Source organism: Cupressus sempervirens, chromosome 11 (genome assembly GCF_028749045.1).
Source record: "Cupressus sempervirens isolate cs-2001-9-10 chromosome 11, ASM2874904v1, whole genome shotgun sequence".
Classification (NCBI taxonomy): domain Eukaryota; kingdom Viridiplantae; phylum Streptophyta; class Pinopsida; order Cupressales; family Cupressaceae; genus Cupressus; species Cupressus sempervirens.
In genome coordinates this window covers 405,067,675-405,087,768 of record NC_143128.1, presented here as the reverse complement: position 1 = coordinate 405,087,768, position 20,094 = coordinate 405,067,675, and positions in this window count along the sequence as shown.

Genomic DNA, 20,094 nt, shown 5'->3' with positions numbered 1-20,094 from the left:
AGGGTGAGAATGGTTTAGTCACCATGGTGCACCCCAATGAAGTCCAACACCACTTAGAAGAACAAGAATGTGAAAATCAAAGGATCTTAGAAGCCATGTATGCTAGGGGGAAAGAACACCAACAAGCTTAGAAAAATAACCATATCCACCATGAAGGGAACAAGGGGATTTGCTCTTGAAATACTTTTGATAGAAATGATGGCAACAACACACCTCCAACAACTCCTAGAGTCACCAAAAACACATGCCCTTCTCATCATGAAAGTGATGAAGAGGTAAGTAGTGAGGATGTTATAAAATTTCAACAAGATAGCTTCACTCAAAAACTAATGCTTAAAGCTTTAGAGGAAAATAGAGACCAATACTTTGATACATGGCAACAAGAGGATGGAAACTCCCTCAATATTTTGATGTAGAGCACATAACTCTAAAAAAAGAGCCCACTGAAGCTGAAATCTTAAGGGAAGAAATACAAGAATTGAGGAAACAAATTACATAACTACAAAATTCAAAAGAATCACCCAAAACTTCATTTTTTGAATCAATATGTGCTTTTCCATTTGATAGGAGTCTCTACATGCTACCATTTCCTAAGGATATAGAGGTTCCTAAGTATGAAAAAAATGATGGAAATGGTGACCCTCATGATCATGTGATCAATTTTTGTGCTCTTAGTATGGATTTTATGCATGAAGACACCTTTCTTATGTGATTATTTCCTAGGAGTCTAAGAGGGAAAGCTATGGAATTGTTCACCAAATTGAGTCATATTAAAACATTTGATGAGCTTGCACAATACTCCTATAATATTCAACATCCTATAATAGTTTTGGTCTTATGCAACATCAAATAAAAATTGGGAGAACCTTTTGCAACATATATTCAATGATGGAGATCCTTATACTCTCGCTATTCTTGGCAAGTTCCTGAGGTTGAAAAATTGATATTTTTGTCAATACGCTCATACTAGAATTATACTTTGATCTAAGGAAATAGTTATTCGCATCCTTCAATGCCATGCTTGAGAGTGTGTATCACACTAAATATGTTGTTATAAAAAAGGTGACGCTAAAAGGGTGATGCTATTATAAACAAAGACAAGAACAACAATGGAAATGGTTAAGACAAAGGTAAACCTTAGAATAAAAATAAGTATGTTGTCAATGATGGAGTAGTGGACACTCCTAAGACCAAGGAATCTATATTTAATCTTTCTACTTCCATCTATGTCACAAAGCAACAAGAAAATTTGAAACCATAAACATTTGACAAGAGCTCTAAGTTTACCAAGAAATGATGTGCTTACACACCAATGGTTAAGCCCTATGAAGTGGTCTTAGAAAATCTAATTGAAAACAAGATGATTACTTTTCCAAATAATTCATGACCCTACGACCCACCTATCAAACCCCAATGGTGGATAGAGGATCATATCTACAGTTATCACTGAGGTAAGGGTCATAACATTGAAAACTATTTCAAGGTCAAAGATATAATTCAAGACCTTATTGAGGAAGGCAAAGTTTTCATAGATGGTCTCACCAAAAATGTTGATTATAAAGCTTTTAAACAACCCTTACCAGAATATGAGAAAGGTGAAACCTCTAAAGCCACTAAAAAGAATCATGATGCCAAGATTAGCTATGCTTATGCTAATATAGAAAATGTCATAGGCGTGCTCAAGCTCATTGAGTATTTATGCATGGAAAATTCTAATGATGACAACCAATATGTCGATGAAAAACCCAAATGTGTAATGTTCCTTAATACCATAATGACTCTAGACCTAAGGTGGTGCTCTAGTAGATTGATTCTTTTTCATCACAAAGTGAACCACTTAATGCCATTACTAGGGGGCAATCTAAGGTTGTTCCAAAAGTTGCCCTGGATCCTAAGAATGCTTCATCTTCTAAAAAATCAACTACTTCCAAGATCTCTAACTATGACCTTGTCAGTTAACTACAATGTACCCTAGCTCAAATTTCCATTTTTTAGTTGTCGGAATTATCCCCCCTGCACAAGGATATCCTCGAAAAAGCTTTACATTCTACTAATGTTCCCATAGATATTGATGTGGAATGATTCCAAGCTATGGTGAACCATATCTCTTCACCTCACTATCTCACATTTTCTAAAGAAGATGACTGAGCTCTCAGTCATCCCCACAAACTTTCTCTCCATGTTAAAGTCTAAATATTTTCCACTCACATTCACCAAGTCTTGATAGACAATGGTGTAGGGTTAAACATCATTTCATTCAATGTAATCCAATTGTTGGGCATGTCTAAATTTTCCATTGACCCTAAATGAAAGATCACTATAAAAGCCTATGATGAGGTTGAAAGAATTTCCAAAGGTTTAATTGTGCTTCTAATTAGAATTGGTCTAGTTGAGAAGAATGTCACATTTCAAGTTCTAGACATACCACTTGCATACAATTTGTTGTTGGGATGACCACAAATTCATGACATGCAAGCAATACCCTCTATGTATCATCAGTGCATCAAGTTCCTTTTTAATGGTACTAAAGTAGTTGTCTCCAGTGACAAATAAATGTCTATCAACACACTATCTACTACTAAAATACTAGTTCCACATAATCGCTCTTCTCATGAGCAGACACCATCCTTTATACAGTGTGAATAAAAATTGGAGATGATCAACCTTGGCATGGGTGAATACACTTTAGACTCTATTGTTGCTCTACCTATTTCCCTTCAATCTTATGGCAAGCCTTCTACCAAAAAGAAACCTTCTATATCTTCCATGACTCTTTTTGGCACTTTTGTGAAATCCTCAGTTCTCCTAGAAGTAGAAAAAGAAGAACAAGCTATTAAATATTGGATATATAGGGGAGAGGAAGATGAGGAGGGTGTTATAGTCACCACTCTCATTTCTCCTAAATGATATGGAAAAGGATATAAGATGCTTGCAAACATGGGCTATCAAGGTCATGAGTCCTTAACTAGTAGTAAAAAAGCTCTAGCTAAACCTTTAAGTCATACTCAAGGTCATAATGCTAAAGATGTTACTAGCCAAGGATTTGGGTTAGAGGATAATATACCAACATCTGCTCAAAGTGTGCCCATATCTAGTGAGTAAGAGGATAATGATTCTCCCTTTGTTGCTACCACTTCACAAGATGAAGAATTTACACCCATAACTTCTCTTCTTTGGGGAGAAGAAACATCCACCACCAATGATGATGTTGAGGCTTCCACCTCTAGAGAGCTAGAACATGATGAATCTGACCTTGAAGATTTAAATAGATGATGGATTAGACAAAATATTATTTGTCTAATTGCTAGAGATTAGAGTACGAACTCTCAAGAGTGTGAATGGGAAAGTTTATCAAATGCCTCTTGTAAAATCAGATTTGATGTCATTCACACTTATGCAACCCAACCAAATGCAATAGATGAGTCTAGTGTAGGGTAAAATGAGTTTGTCTTACAAAATGCTTTAATGGGCCATGCTAGTCCCTCTAGGACTATTTATGATCTAAATATCTTTGTGACATTCACTATAGGCTCAATTTTGCATGTCACTAGAGATGACTCTTTTCACATCAATAACCTTGAACCTTCTTCCTCACTCTCATTAATTCATCCCAATCTCATAGATTGGTCCATTCAACATCAAAAACTAGAAATACAGTCTTTTTGAAATGACTATGAGATTTCATGTTACCTAAATTCCATTGAACCCATCATTTCTTCCACTAGTGAACCTATTCTTCATATGATAGAATCAGATATCAAGCACCTTAGTCATAAAATCAAAAGAAAAAGTAAATGGTCAAATGGTGAAAACCACATTGTGGTGGTATCTAATCCTAAAAATAGTAAAAATAAAGACATATCTAATTGTGAAAACCTCTTTGAGGTACCTGCCAAGCTATTTCCAAGATAGATCATTGGTTCTCATTGAGCCTACATAGCCAATCAACTTGGGGACAGAGGAATCTCCTAAAATCATTCATGTAGCTCGATCATTATTAGCTGAAAAAAAGGAATAATTTGCCCAATTTTTTCAAGACAAAAAGATCAATTTTGCATAGACATACTTAGACATGCCTAGGCTTGACATAGATCTTATCATGCATCATTTTTATATTTCTCCTAATATCAAACCTTTTAAACAAAAGTTGAGAAAGATGCAACCACATGTAGCATTGTTGGTGAAGGCAGAGTTGGAAAAACTCTTGAGTGCAAATTTTATTAGAGATATTGAGTATGAAGAATGGATTTCCAACATATTACCTATATCCAAACATGATAAAACCATCCAAGTTTGTACTAATTTCAAAGACCTTAACAAAGCATGCCCCAAGGATGACTTTTCGCTACCAAACATCGATATGATAGTGGAGATGATTGTGGGTTATGAAATGTACTCCCTTATGAATGGGTTTTTTGGGTATAATCAAATTAAGATAGCTATAGTTGATCAAGAGAAGATAGCCTTTACATGTGCATGGGGTACATTCTATTGGAATGTCATGCCTTTTGGGCTCAAGAATGCTGGTGCTACTTATCAAAGAGCAATGACCACCATATTCCATGATATGATGTATACAAATATGGAGGACTATGTTGATGACACACTAGCAAAATCTATAAAATGAATACACATCTTGAAGACCTTAGTTTGATAGTGGACTGTATGGAATAATTTCAATTTAGGCTAAACCCAAAAAAGTGTGCTTTTGGTGTCACTTTTGGAAAATTTCTAGGCTACATTATCTCAACAAAAGGTATTGAGGTTGATCCTAAAAAGGTCTAGGTTGTCATGGATATGCCTCTAAGAAATATCAGTCAACTTAGAAGTCTACAATCCATAAGAAGGTTTATTTTTGAATTGGTTGGCAAAGCTCAACCTTTTAACAAGAATTTGCATAAAGGCTCTACTCATATCTAGAATGACGAGTATCAACAAAGTCTAGACCAAATCAAAGGTTACTTGAAAAAACCTCCAATTTTGATGCCACCTATTCTAGGAAAACCTTTGATCTTGTATATCTCAGTTATAGCTTCTTCTCTAGGAGTGTTATTAGCCTAAAGTGATGAGACTAGTAAAGAACGAGCTATATATTATATTAGTCAAACTTTGGTTTCTTATGAGATGAACTATACCAGCATCAAGAAAGCCTATCTTGTAGTGGTCTTTGCTTCTCAAAAGCTTCAACATTACTTGTCAGCACATACAGTTCACCTAGTTGCTAAAATTGGCCCTTTAAAATATTTGTTGAGCAAAGTTGCACTTACTGGTCATCTAGCTAAATGGATGATGATTCTTTCACAATTTGACATTTAGTATGTCGAACATAAAGCCATCAAAGGACAAGCTATAGCTAACCAATTAGCTAATTTTTTGCTAGAGGATACAACACCCATACAAGCTAAATTTCCAAATGCTTCAATTATGCACATCACTGAGAGAACTTGGAAAATGTTCTTTGATGGTTCTCATACACAAAATGGAGCTGGAGTAGGTATCTTATTTATTTCCCCTTATGGATATACGATCCCCAAATCTTACAAACTCTTGTTCCCTTGCACAAATAATATGGTAGAATATGAGGCCTTAACAAATGGGTTCAAGATGGCTCTTGAATGGAGAATAACTAAATTGCATGTCTATGGGGATTCTCAACTTGTTATTAACCAAGTGAATAATTACTATCAAATGAAAAATGACAAGTTGATACCTTACAAAATGTTGATAGATGCTCTAAGGAACTACTTCACTTTCGTGATATTCCAAAAAAATCCTAGAGCAAAAAACAAGGCTACTGATGCTATGGCCACTCTAACATCTATCCTCCAACTACAAGAACATGAATCCTAGTTTGAGTTTCTAGTGGAAGAACTACATCATCCTACCTATGACTCCTCTGATAATCAAGTGATCTACACCATTGTAGGTCATGATTCCTCCCACTATGCAGCCATCTTCTCTTACCGACATGATCAAATTATTCCTAAGAACCTCACATGTAACCAAAAATTCCAATTCCTCTGTAATGCCTCACATTACATTTTGGTCTCTAGTGACTTATATAGGAAGGGTCTAGATGGAACATTCCTTACATTTTTAGAGCTAGAAGAGTCTGAAAAGGAACTTGTCAAAGTCAATGATGGCATTTGTGGGGCACATTCTAATGGCCTTGCACTTTCTCAAAAGCTACTTAGGGTGGGTTATTACTAGCCAACTATGCAAGCTGATGCTATTTTTTATGCCAAGTCTTGTCAAAAATGCCAAGTCCATGGTAACTTAATTCATGCCCTTGGATGTGAGCTAATTACTTCTATGACATATTGGCCATTTCAACAATGGCCCTTTGACTTGGTAGGAAAAATTCACCCAAGTTTATCTAGTGGTCACAAGTTAATCATTACAATAACTGAGTATTTCATCAAATGAGTTGAAGCTATGCCACTATCTACTGCTACAGGCAAACATGTTGCCCTATTTATACTAAATCACATCATTTGTCAGTATGGCATTCCTTCCTCTATTATCACTGATAATGGAGGACAATTCAAAAATAAGGACCTCAGGTAGCTATGCAAGAAGTTTCAAATCAAACAACATTGGTCTTCTATTTACTACCCTCAAGGGAATGACCAAGTAGAGGCCTCCAACAAAACATTGCTAAAAATCTTGCATCACACAATTCATTAGTTTGGTAGAGATTGGCACCTACAAATAAATCTAGCACTTTGAGCCTATAGAACTACTATTCCTAATCCTATAGGGGACACTCCCTTTTCTTTAATCTATGGCTCTAAGGTCATTCTCCTATTACTAGTATAGATCCCCTCCTTGCAAGTCTCCTTAGATGGGTTGATAACTAACAAAGCCCATAGAGCTATGTGAATATAGGAATTAAAGACTCTTGATGAGTACTGCAAGGTAACTTTTGATCATATGAGGGCTTATTAGAAGTGCATGTCTACTCAGTATGACAAGAAGGTTCATTCACATGAGTTTTAAGTTGCTGACCTTGTGCTTAGAGAAAATCCAAAAAATCAATGCCATAGAGAATAGAAGGTAAAGTTTGAACCTTACTAGTTAGGCCCATACATTATCACAGTAGCATTTGGGCCTAGTGCTTATCAACTATCTACTCTTGAAGGTGAAGAACTTGCAGAGCCCATCAATGTCCTACACTTAAATAAGTTCTATGCTTAAAAGCTTACTACTCAACTATCTTGTACATGTCTACGATCCTGAAAAAAAAAACCTAAAAAGTGGAAAATATCCTGAAAAAATGATCATCTTAGTGAAAACCTAACAATAAGTGCTTTGATGTATCACCAAAAAAATCAAAAAATAAAAATAAAAATTGAAAAAAGTCCTAAAAAAATCTATCGAGTGGTGAAAACCTTGAAATAGGTGCTACTTGAGAACCTTGCACTTGTGTCTATCAGTCTCAATCACCCATTTCACTATATATTTCCTAGCTTGGGATTGTTTCTTGTCCTCATCTTGGGGGCATAGCTACTTAGCCTATTAAGGTATCCTTGTGCATTAGGGTTTTTTTGGCAACTCACAAAATAGTGTTTTTCAACACTATCCCCCCAACTTGAAATCAAGTGTTTCTCAACACTTTTTAGATAGTTTACCTATGGTCTCCAAGGTCATGATATTTCTCACTATAAGAATCAAGAAAGGTCCAAGTGATTTACACACATACACTTAATCAGTTAAATTATTGAGCTATGCTGATTTTTATCTACTTTGTGTGTTGTCTATGATGATTTCTTTTCGATATGTTCCCTCCCTAATAGTCTCTCAAGGATGTCATGGACTAAAAGATCGGGGGCATGGAGCGTGTTTTCTTGATTTCTGCTTGTGGGTATACTTTATTAGTCTATAGTGTTGAAAGCATTCATGTTTTCCCTATTTGATACTTTGACTTATAAACATATCATCCTTGACTATTTTTTTCACAAGACTACACTAGGGGGTTATCCTAGCTCTTATGCCTTGATACAAGTGTAATATTGTTATACTAAAATTAGGGAGTCTAACTACATAGGCATCTTGACCTATTTTTCTTTGATGCATAGGTTAGATTCCCACATTTCTATCTAACATGGATCATATTCATATCCTCATAGTTATACTAGTGATGATTGTATGATCTCATGATGTCCCTAATAAATACTTAATGATGAAATAAGAGTCTAAATGTTATGTGTCCCTTGCTAGTAAACCACTTTTCATATTAGCTTGCATTATAGGTTCATTTTTTAGCTAAGTCTTGCATCCCTATATATGGGGAGAGCTTTCTCTTCTTATTTTTTGGACATGTTAGCTAATTGCTTTCACATCCTTCTTCTTTACCATGTCTTTGATCTTCTTCATCTTTCGCTTCATCCTTTGCTATCTTGTCATCATGAAGGGTTAATTTAAACATTACATTTCTATCCAAGTGTCACATATTTTCAAAAACATAAGTCTATATCATACACATGGGAGCTAAAAACATCATACATGAGAGAGATACATAAGTATCCAAACAATGCATACATAAGCAAAAAATAGAAACTGCAACATCACATGAAAAGTGAAAATGTTAAAACATCCATTTGAGACAAGTAAACAAAACTATTAATAAAATCTAATATCTCATATATATATATATATATATATATATATATATATATATATATATATATATATATATATATATATATATATATCAATTTGTCACAATACATATACAAATATGAGATCCAAAATCTATAGATCTATCTCAAAAAGATATGATGTATAGTCAAAAATGTCTAAACTATCATAATCAACCTATGGCTAACTCCCACGCTTTGCAGTAGGTGGTGGCCCTAGTGGTGGAGCCTATCTCCTATCTGGTAGTTGTACCACACCCTCTAATCTACCCACCTACTTTGAGTAGTCAAAAAGTCCATGTCCTAGTGGCACCATACCCCTATAGGTAGCATAATAATAGGTAGCCCATGCACCATGATAAGAGGCCTCTTGTCTCACTACATCTTTCTCCCTACAGAGCTCATCCCTCTAAGCCTACTCATCCATAAGATGTTGATCTCATACTTCTATAGTGACCCAAGCCACTTATAGCTTTGCCTCTAAGGTATGGATCCATGCATCTCAGTCATCATCCCCATAGGCTAACTACTCTGCCTACACTTTCACTAGCTCTGCTTGCCCCACTCATCATAGCCTTAGTGGAACCTTCTCCTCCTCCTCCTCCTCTCTGGTAGCCTATGCTCATGTCCTCCTCCTCCTAGAGTGAGAGGTCTCTCTAACCTCCACCTGCTTTGCCTCCTACTCCACCTCCACCTCCTCTATGTCCCCTCCATCTATGGCTCCTTCTCCTCCTCCTCTCTGGCAGCCTATGCTCATGCCCTCCTCCTCCTAGGGTGAGAGCTCCCTCCAACCTCCATCTACCTCCCATGCCTAGATCTATGCTAACACCACCCCGTATGTCCAAGAATGACCACTATGGTATACCACCTCATGGACCTCATGATACATGTTTGCTAGAAAGCTAGCCCCATGCCATCCTATGAGGTCGTGCAATCAGATCTACCACCAATCAACCCCATCCTAGTGAGAAGCCCTTCTAGCACATATTTTTCATGAAGGCCTAGGCTACCAAAGAACATAGAAAACTTGGTAGGTGGTGTTGGTGTTTTAAAACTACTGAACAACAAAATGTTCAATACCAAAAGGGTAACACTCACACAACCTAAAGATCAACTAATTCCCATTATCGACTATATGAATAAACCATTTGGACCCAACTTTAACAAAACCAAAGGATGGTTTCCTACTCTTTTGGCTTTGCTAAACCAAGGTGGGTGTACCTAGGGATAATTTTAATGCACACTGTTGTGTAGAGACTCTTTTAGTTTCATTATGTTTCTCATCTATTACCCACTAACACATGTATAGTTTACCTTGATTCTTTAAATATTTTCAAACTTGTATGCATCCCTTATTTGTAGATCTAGTCCTAATTCTCCTAGGATTTACAAATATTCCTAGAAATAGTAGCTACCTAAGACTCAGAGAATAGATATAAATGAGTATTGACCAGCATTTAAAACCTTAGACACAATTGAATAGAAAATGAATTTGATTTTATAAAATGATTTGATATGTAGTAGCAGAATTCATCCTTGCTTGTTTCTAATTTATGAGACCAGTGCCTTATTCATTGGACAAAGAATTAGCTATTGGCGGGAGATCTAATTTAGATAACTTGTAAATGAATTAATCAATTGTAATCACCTATCTCCATCCTTGTGAAATTTCACTTTATGAATTCATAGACCCTACTGATTCACTAAAGCATTTATATAATTCCTTTAATTAAGAGCAATAATGAAAATAGTATACAACCCGTCCAGATTGCATTCAGCCAATTAAACCTTATTTAAATGACTTCAAAGTAAACAAACCCATAAACTAGAGACAAAAACTGATGACACAAACATGGTGCAAATATCCTTTTGTATTATCCTTTTCATATGACTGATATAGTAACCAATAGAAAACCAATTGAAAGCCCATAATGGATTACTATTTTTGTCATTCAATATGTTATCAAAAAGTACAATGGAGACAAACTCAAATCAACTACACCCTATTGGACTGACTAAATATACTTTTCTTGAGAGAAAAAAATATATATACAAGTCTCAGACCATCACATTGTCTTGAAAACTCACTTATATAGACATGAGTTACAACAAGCAAAGGGCAGATGTGACTGACAGGTGTCCTTCAAAAGATTTTTACATACATCTGTAGTAAAAGGAAAAAACTGTGAATAACAGGAAAGCTATCACATCGAACATTCCTTGGTGGGTCCCTTTCTATTATATTTTCATCGATTGAGACAAGAGCTTTGATTCTTTTATTTATTCTTCATCCTCAGAGTAAGTGGTCATTAAACTTGAAAGTGATGAATCATCTATGATTACTTGCAAACTTACTTTAATCTGGGGATTTTCCTTGTCTTCATTATTAACCGTGAAAGTAACTTTTACTATTGCATTTTCCTCCTCCTCCTCTTCTACTTCATCATCCTATAAAAATTTCTCTTCTGACATAAATTTTTTTCTCCATTCATCATAAGTAGTGTCCTCTGGCCAATCAAAATGTAGTGTCTCTCTTTGTATAGTTATTAAAGAAGTTGCAACTGCCTCTAAATCAACAAAGTCCTTGCTAATGGCATTATAAAATAGCTGCACTTTCACCAGAACCTTAGTTGTTTTTGCCCATAACCAGTAACCATTTTCATTAACAATATTATTCATCCTTTCACAAGATATCTCATCCAACTCCTTTTTCCATTCTTTTTTTTCCTTTATTTTGTCAACAAACTTTAAAGAACAAGGAAATAGACTGAATTTTTCAGCCATATATCTGGAAAAACAATTTTTTAATCTCCTCTGAAAAGAATCTCTTTTTTCATCAAAACCTTCTAACTTATTCAATAAATCAAAAATCTTCTCTATTTGATGACAAGGTAGTTGGATGACAGATATGCACATAATTGTAATATCATTGTTTCTTTCCCTCCATTTCTACACAAGAGGCCTCAACCTATCCTCATCTCTCTGCAATTCATCCCTAATGGATACAATCCTTGCCAATTGATCAAAAAAGGTTAGCCATTCTATCCTATCCATCAAATATATCACACCCTACCTCAATTTTTCTTTATATTGATTTTTCAATTCTACATGCAAATCATAAAGCTTGGTTTTCTCTTCCTCAAAATCCTTTGATGTGTAGAATTGAAGCCTTTTAGGGGTATCAGCTACCTCAATAATTGGAGTGGATTTGAAAGACTCAATAGGTGGCCTGGGAGGGTATACAATCTTGGGTCTACTAGACTCTTCTATTTTTCTTTTCCCTAGCATCTTCTCCATTTGAGATATCTGATCCTCCATTTTTTGTATCTGTGTGCCCCTTTCTTCATATGCCTTCAACACCTCTTCAAATCTAGCATTTAACTGGGCAAATCTATCCTCTTCCTAGCTAGACACCACACTGCCAAATTTTAACATTTTTGAAGCCATCCCAAATATCTTTTGCTGCCAACTTCACTAGCCCTGAAGACTGTCAATGCACCAATATGTTCTGTAGTGGAGATTTCCTGCATCCTTATTTTATCCCTTTTCTAAATAGGCCAAATCACAAGGGCTTGGTGGTCATCACTAAATTTGACTCCTCTATGAGCCTGTAGTATCTCTTCTTCAGTTTGTAACTGGACATCCTTTTGTTTTCTTACTGAATCAAAAACCATAGCATTCACTATATCCCATTCAGGTAAGATAAGAATTCCTAATTGCTTAACTAATTGCCTACCGGCCTCAAGTGCAAATTAGGCAAAATCACTCAAAAACTTGGATTTTACCTCTTCTTTAATAACAGAGTCTGGTTTATCAGGTTGCTCTACCCTTATCTTTTCACAAGCTTTTTCAAAATTGCCTATATTTAACTTCCACAAAAACTATACAAATGCCCTAGATTTCACAAAAAATTTATCATTTATAAACCTTTCAAAGGCTTGGGCAACTATAGGATCAATTTCCTTACCTTGATAATCAACAACTGTGAGCTCTAAGGAAGGTGCAAGGGGTTCTTGTGGTTCCCCAATCTCCATATCAGTAGAAGTAACAATTACATCCCCTTCTCCACCAATTTTTCTAAGTTGTTCCCTTAAAGATGCTTCATCATCTATCTGGATTGAGGACTAGCTTGGGGAGTATTGTTCTGACTGAGAAGAAGAAGACCCTTGTTCTAACTTCTTCCTTTTTGGAGCACTAGTTGTAAGTGGACTTCCTGGTCTTTTTCCTTGATGAATGGGACCTTGTAGCACATTCTAGATCATAACATAACCTAACCTTCTTTGCAAGGTGTATTGGCCAGAAGCTACTACATTTTTGTTGTTAATTCTCTTATGCACTTCTGCAGCCCTGTCTAGATATACCTCAACATATCTAGCCTTCTTTTCATTCACAGCTTGTATTATCTCAGCAAATTATTCATCAAGGCCTGCACCTTGGCTCCCCAATATTTCTTTTCTTTTAATGGGTCATAGTGGGGTTCAAAAGCATTAATGAATTCAAGGATTTTGCTAAATACTATCCATTTTTCCTTTTTCAATTCTTGTTCTTGTAAGGTAAAAACATTTCTAATCACGTCTTCAGGATAATAAATTTGTTGGACCATGCAGGAAGCTTTTATTCTCTCCCTGAAGACATCATAGAATCCTTCAGGATCAATAAACCTAGCATGAGATTCTGCCATGTTATATCTGTCTAAAACCAAATTCAGATGCTTCCAACCTTTCCTTACAAAGACAAAATCGTGGGCCACAGTAACAATTGGAAAAAATGTGCCTTTCCTAGACAACTCCCTCTCATCTATGGTGCCTATTTGCCATAACATCTCAGCTATCCCTATCTTCAAAGGCACATGAAATGGTAGCACATGAGGTTTTCCCAAAAAACCATATATTCTTATCACTGTTAAAACATTATAGGGAATTATATCCCCCTAGTTATGACTGACAAGTAGCCCTTTAGCATGGTCCTTGGGTTTGACCAACTCTAACAATGCTTGTGGAATTCTAGGGCTATCTCCTCTCAAAAGTAGTCTAAGCTTTGATGTGAAATACCTATCAAACCTCACATAACTGGCACCTATGACTTCTGAGGTCATATCCACACTCCATAACTGTATTGGGTTCTTTTCTCCATCCCTAATTGTCTCCAGCTCCATACCCTTGGAAAAGAAAGCAAGTCCCTTATGCAAACATATATGCATAAGCATTGAATACTCACAAAAAGGCTTATTTACTTTTCCCTTTGCTATCCCCACCAAACCATTGTGAATTTCTCTTGCAAGAAATGTTGCAAAATCTAGAATATTGCTCATTCCAAATTGGAGAGTCTGTGCCATGATGAGGAAAATTGAGCCTAGGATTTGTTCTACTTCGTCCACTCCAAAAATCTTACAAAGAGAAACATACAATGCCTGAGCCCTAATGTTAAAATTTCTTTTCAATAGTGGCTCTGGGGTACTGGTGGTAATCACAAGCAAAGTACCAACTTTAGTAGCATGCTCCTGTAGTGGCCCCCTTTTCAAGTAGATTTTTTGTGCATCATACCTTGCTTGAAAATCACCCATGTCAATAGTTTCATGCACAACATGGTTAGGGTTAAGATTGAAAACTTCTCTAATTAATTCAGGTCAAACCCTAAAGAGGTTTACTCCAGCATGATTTTTTACCCACCTTGTAATTGGGTCATACTTCTTGGCCAAATCCATTAATAAATCACTATCGAAGAAAACGGTAGGGACTATTAATTTTCCAATATCAAACTCCCAAATGTTGCTCAGAGGAGTATCCAGTTTTCACTTTGAAAACCATTTTTTGAATAATTCCAAACCACCCATGGATACCTGAGCATCTCGTACCCAATTAGCCTTGTCATAGAAATCCTCTGCTACGGCCACTCTAGGGTTCTCAGGAATCAACTCCCTCCCTTTAGTTATCTCATGAACTAACAAAGGAAATTTTTCCAGAAAATCATCATGCATACCCCTTTTAGAATATTCAGTTTTCCCAAAAAAATCCTTTCGTGGAGGCATTTTCTAAAACTTCTAAACCTTACTCAACAGATTTTTGATTTTTACTGGTTATAGACCACTTGCTAAAATTTGCTCCTCTTTCTGCAATTTTCTTTGCAAATTCACTGAAGGCTTCGAGGAATTCTGTACCCTAGCTCTAGAAATCCTTTTGCTTTGAGAAAATCTACAATCTGTGCTTCAAAAATGGAAAATTTACATGTTATATCAAAGCATTAAGGTTGCACAAAGGAAACTTTGTATCATATTAATTTTTGCAACCATTATTTTTGTTTTGAATTTTGAAATTTGAATTTTATGCATCAATTTCCCATAGATCAGATGGTTTTTTTTCAAAAGAAAAAAGCCTTTTAAAAACTTTGGGATCCCCGACCACGCGTCATAAGCTCGCTTGCCAGCATTATTGAAAAACCTCGCATCTTGATAATGCGAGAATGTGGGGACCGTCGATCTCATCCTAATCGATGGTGATCCAAGATTTCTTATTTTTGTGGCCCACTAGATTAATTTGACCAATAAAATATTACCCTTTTAGTCCATGTGCTCTAATAATAATTAAAGTTTTCTGTGCCCATGACATTGCCACTTCCAACTTGGCACACCTGTCACCCACCACCAATGAGCGTGCTTCGTTACATTTGATCCTTTTCACTGTGGCATGACTCAACATACTTCCTAAAGCTTAGTCCAGGTCCCACCACACTTTCTTGCCTGCATTATTTAAATGTCAAGCAGTTCCATATTGCGAGAATGCAAGCTTCGTCGATCTTACCCTAATCGACGATGATCAAAACTTGAAATGACTACACATCTAGTCAACTGATTAGACCAATAAGAGACTTCCTCTGTATTCCATGTCATGTAACAGCTTGCCATGAAAGATACACTACTGTTACTTTTCTGAGAAGGAAGGCCCATTATGTCACTCTTTGTGACGTGTCAAATGCCCACTTCTCCGCATTATTTAAATGTCGCACAACTTCATAATGCGGGAATGCAAGAACCGTAGATCTAGATAAGATCCACGGTTGGTAACTTTGATCATAAGGTAAAAAAATTTATTAATTTACAACCAATGATAGCATAGGAAAATAAAACGTGCACAGAGTACTGACCCATTCTGACAAATAAGAACTTTTTTATGCGCACTGAGTTTTGAATGTCTGCGGGGGCTATGTGTCACAAATACATTTCCTTCGCATTATTTAAAAACCTCACAACTTCATAATGCGAGAATGTGGGAAACCTTGATCTTGGGAAGATCTAAGGTGCTGAAAGTATACTGTGATTTGGCCCTTCTTTCAATTAAAACAACTCAATAAATAATATAAAAATATTAAAAGGTTATTCTGATGTAAATAACCTTTAGGATAAACTCGCCCACCCAAAAATATTTGAAAATACACCGTTTTGAATTTTCAAAGACTAGGGCAACACCAAAACACAAGCATAAGGTTTTCTCACATATTTAGGCTTTTTCATAAACGATTTGAGAGACAAACCCTGAGAATTTAAAAGGAAAAAAGAAACACATGGAACAGGGCACAGTTAGGTCAATCTAAAATCTTTCAAAATATCTTGAGATAAAACCCTAATCTGCATAATTCAAAGACTCAAAATGATTTTTCACCCAATATCAGAAGTTTTCTATACTGTGAAAAATCAGACCAACAGGTGGTATTCAAAACCATACTCATTGATGAGCCACTCCTAGCTCAAATGATGGTTCAAGATAGTGACATCCTAGAACAACTATTGCATCATAGCTTGCCCCTCTATTAGGGTCTGATCATAGTACACCTATGACATAACCAAGCTTAACATCAATATCCCTCACATCAATATTAGAACTTGCAAAACATGACAAAAGAAACCAAATGTACAACTTACTAGATCACCATAGCATGACACTCAAAGAATGTGATACACATCCTCTAATGTAATCAAGGCCTCTCCAGTCAATAGATGAAATGTGTTATGCTCCCCATGTCATCACTTAGCTAGCATAGTTAGTAACCCATGGTTTTCCCCTATATGGGGCATCCAAATAACCCATCTCAAACCCATGGCTGTTATTATAGCATGCTCATCATCTATCAAATGCTCTATAACTCACAACCCTACCACTTTGGGGGCTCTAATGAGAAGTAATGGAAATACCTCCTATAAGTACAAAACATGCACACATTAGTAACACATTGCCAACATGATCACAATTCAAAAATAATTCTATCATTCTATTAGGTGATACAAATCTATCATGCAATATTTCACATAGTGAAGGTGACAATTGGGTATGGTCCATGCGACAAACCTAAAACTACTCATGTGACACTTTTTCTACTATGAAATACTGTGCAATATTTTTTAAAGTACTCATGTGATTCTTTTTAAATATCACACGATATTTTGCATTAAAAACCTTAAAACATGTGAAAAACACCAAAAAATCTCAAAAAAATAACAAAAAGACTAGTCACTTACCGGTGTCTCATAGTGCTCTGGCCGGTTGTGCAACCGGTTGTGCTCAAAATGGTGTTTATGAGTTGAAATGTTCATGAAAGCCATGATGCTCTCTTGACCACTCATAATCTCTCACAAAACCACAAAAGACAAATGATTTGGAAAATGACACTTGGGCCCCTTTTATAACTTCTGATCTCATTTTGTTCTAATTTCCAAACTCCTCAAAATTCCACAAAAATTGTACCCCTGGCTAATTTCAACATCTTGGATCCATTTTTGGGATCAAAAATAGAATTTGAGTTTTTCTTGATGGTCAAAATTGCATTTTAAAATTCTACCTTTGTTTGAGTAGTTAGCTGACCTTCTGAGGTCTAATCTCTGAATCATCACTAGGGCATCTTCATTTCTTCATGTCTTCATCACCTCTATGCTTCATATCTACTCAAATTCACCATTTCATATCTAAAATCATCTTTCTACCTAATTTAAACTAATTTTTATGTTGTATCCTTCATGGTCAACTCTAGTCAAACTAGGGCATTTTGTCATTATTTCATAGTCACTCTTTGGTTCTAATCATCTGCTTGTCATCTTGGACATTATTATATTCCAATTTACTCATATCTAGCTTGTCTTTGCATCCCCTTACCTCATTTTGATTTTGATCCTTAGTGGGGGAAAAATACCCTATCATCGCTTGCTACAACCATCTACTTCTTAGGAGCATTTTGTTTAATCTTTTCACTTGATCTTGATCTATCTAGTTTGCTCGGTGTTAGTATTCTTCTTGAATTCTCATGTCATCTTTTTTCTAGTGTTCAGTACTACCACTATCAGGTTGTACATTAAGGATGTGCTAACTCTTTTTGCATTTTGTTCTTCGGATCAGATATCTATATCTACCACTACCTATTTGGCTTCTATTTTCTTTGACATAATGTGTTCTTAGATCAATCACACATTAGTCAAAGAGGGTAAAATTTAATCACCTAAAAATGGTCATCTAGACTATTAGCCCCCTTCTTGATATTTTGGCTAATTTGATTAATTATTTACTTAGACCAAATTGCTAAATAATTAATTAATTTGATTATAACCTATAGTTTGACTATGCTATCCTAAGTTTATTATTTAATTAAAATAACATGTCTCCTTTTAATTAAATAAAAGACCCCATTCTTCTAACCCACTTAAAGTGCACACATAAAGTCCTTTTTCTATTTTGCAATTAAAAGAAAAAGCTTGTGAGACTTCTATCTTATATGACAAGTCAACTTATATTCTATTAGTTGACTTCTGTGTGCACATGGATCACTCCTCTTTTCAAAGTCCAACATTGATCATCCACCAACCTCATCCTGATCTCTACCATCTATACGACTTTAAAAGGGAGAGAGCTTTCCCCCTTGCAGGATCCACACTCTTGAGTATTGTTATGTTGCAGGTTTACTATTCAAATTCTTGAGAGCTTTTTGTGGAGAACTTCCATTTCTTTCATCCATAGAGTTTTTTCATATGGCATTCTAGTCTAGTTGCATGTTAATGTAGTTCTTTTCCAATATTTTATCTCACATAGCTTAATTAGTATGGATGTAACACTTTCATTTTCTTAGCTTAGTTGCATTGTGCATTTCATCTTAGCTTATTCTCATTCTTGCATTGTATACTCAAGAGTTCTTTGAAACTAGCATTCTTCCTCTTGCTCAAGGAATCTCCCATCTCATGGTTTACTAGCAAGGGTTGTGTTTCTAAGGCTTAGTTGAGAGCTTTCTTTATGCTCATTTGTATGCCTTTTGCACTCCATGACTAGGGAGCTCTAAGTTGCCATTCAAGAATTCCAATCAATGGAAAACCAAAATTACACTTATTTGTAGAGATTGGTAAAGGATTCAAGTTCTTTAGCAAATTTAAAACCTGATCCATTTTGTCATCCTTGAGAATTTTGGTTGTGATAGGCTTCTCACCTTCCTTCCTATTTCCCCTAGGATTGAAATTTTTTGGATCATCTATCCTTCCAAGCTTACCAAATGCTTTTCTATTGTTTTCAATGTTGATAGTTGTCTTCAAAGAATCTCTTGATCTTCAAGGATCTAGATATCTCTTAGAATATAAGACATCTTGTTATCAAAGGCATTGAAATTATAGGTATTTAGACACACATTCTAACCTAGTCTCATAACTTGAAATAATTTGTGCATTCCCTTTTGGAATCTTACATTAAAACCAAATGTTAACACATTCTTATTTTTCTAATATTATTGAACTCAATCAACATGAAACTTGCATTATTGTTGTCACCATATTTCTCTATGAATAGCTTTTCTAGATCATCCCATGAACTAATGTTGTCATTAGGAAATCTTCTAAACTAGTATATCAGTGAATTTTCTGAGATGCTCTTCACTAGTTATAACATTATTTCTTGAAAATATAGTGACCTTATCTCTCAGGTCATTGGATGTAGGATGGAGAAAATTAGGGATACCTACAAAGGACATTTGTTTGTACCTCTCCATATAGATAGATATTTTGTGGAAACCTAAGACATTTGAAATACTTGGTCTAGCTCTTGGGGTTTGCATAGGATTCTTGACCTATTAAGATGCAACTAAATAACTAGTAGTAGTGGAAGAAGAAGTTAGTATTGACTAGGAAAACTTTGGCTATTCATAATAGATACATAGGTTGGAACATAAGGTATAGCTTGTGTAATCTGGTTTTACCAAGCTATTAGGCTGAAGTAGATTTAAGGAAATGGATCTTCCTTCTTGTCTCTATTGTTTTAGCTTCATTCTCAACCTTTTCCAACTCTTTTACAAGATCTTGTATCTCCTTTTCTCTCTCCAATTCTAAGTCAAGTTTTGACATGACATTGTTTTTAGGAGGAATAGGAGGTTCATTAATTTGTATGTCTACAACCTTTTGCTTACGTTTATTAGAATTTTTAATGGTAAGATGTATGAC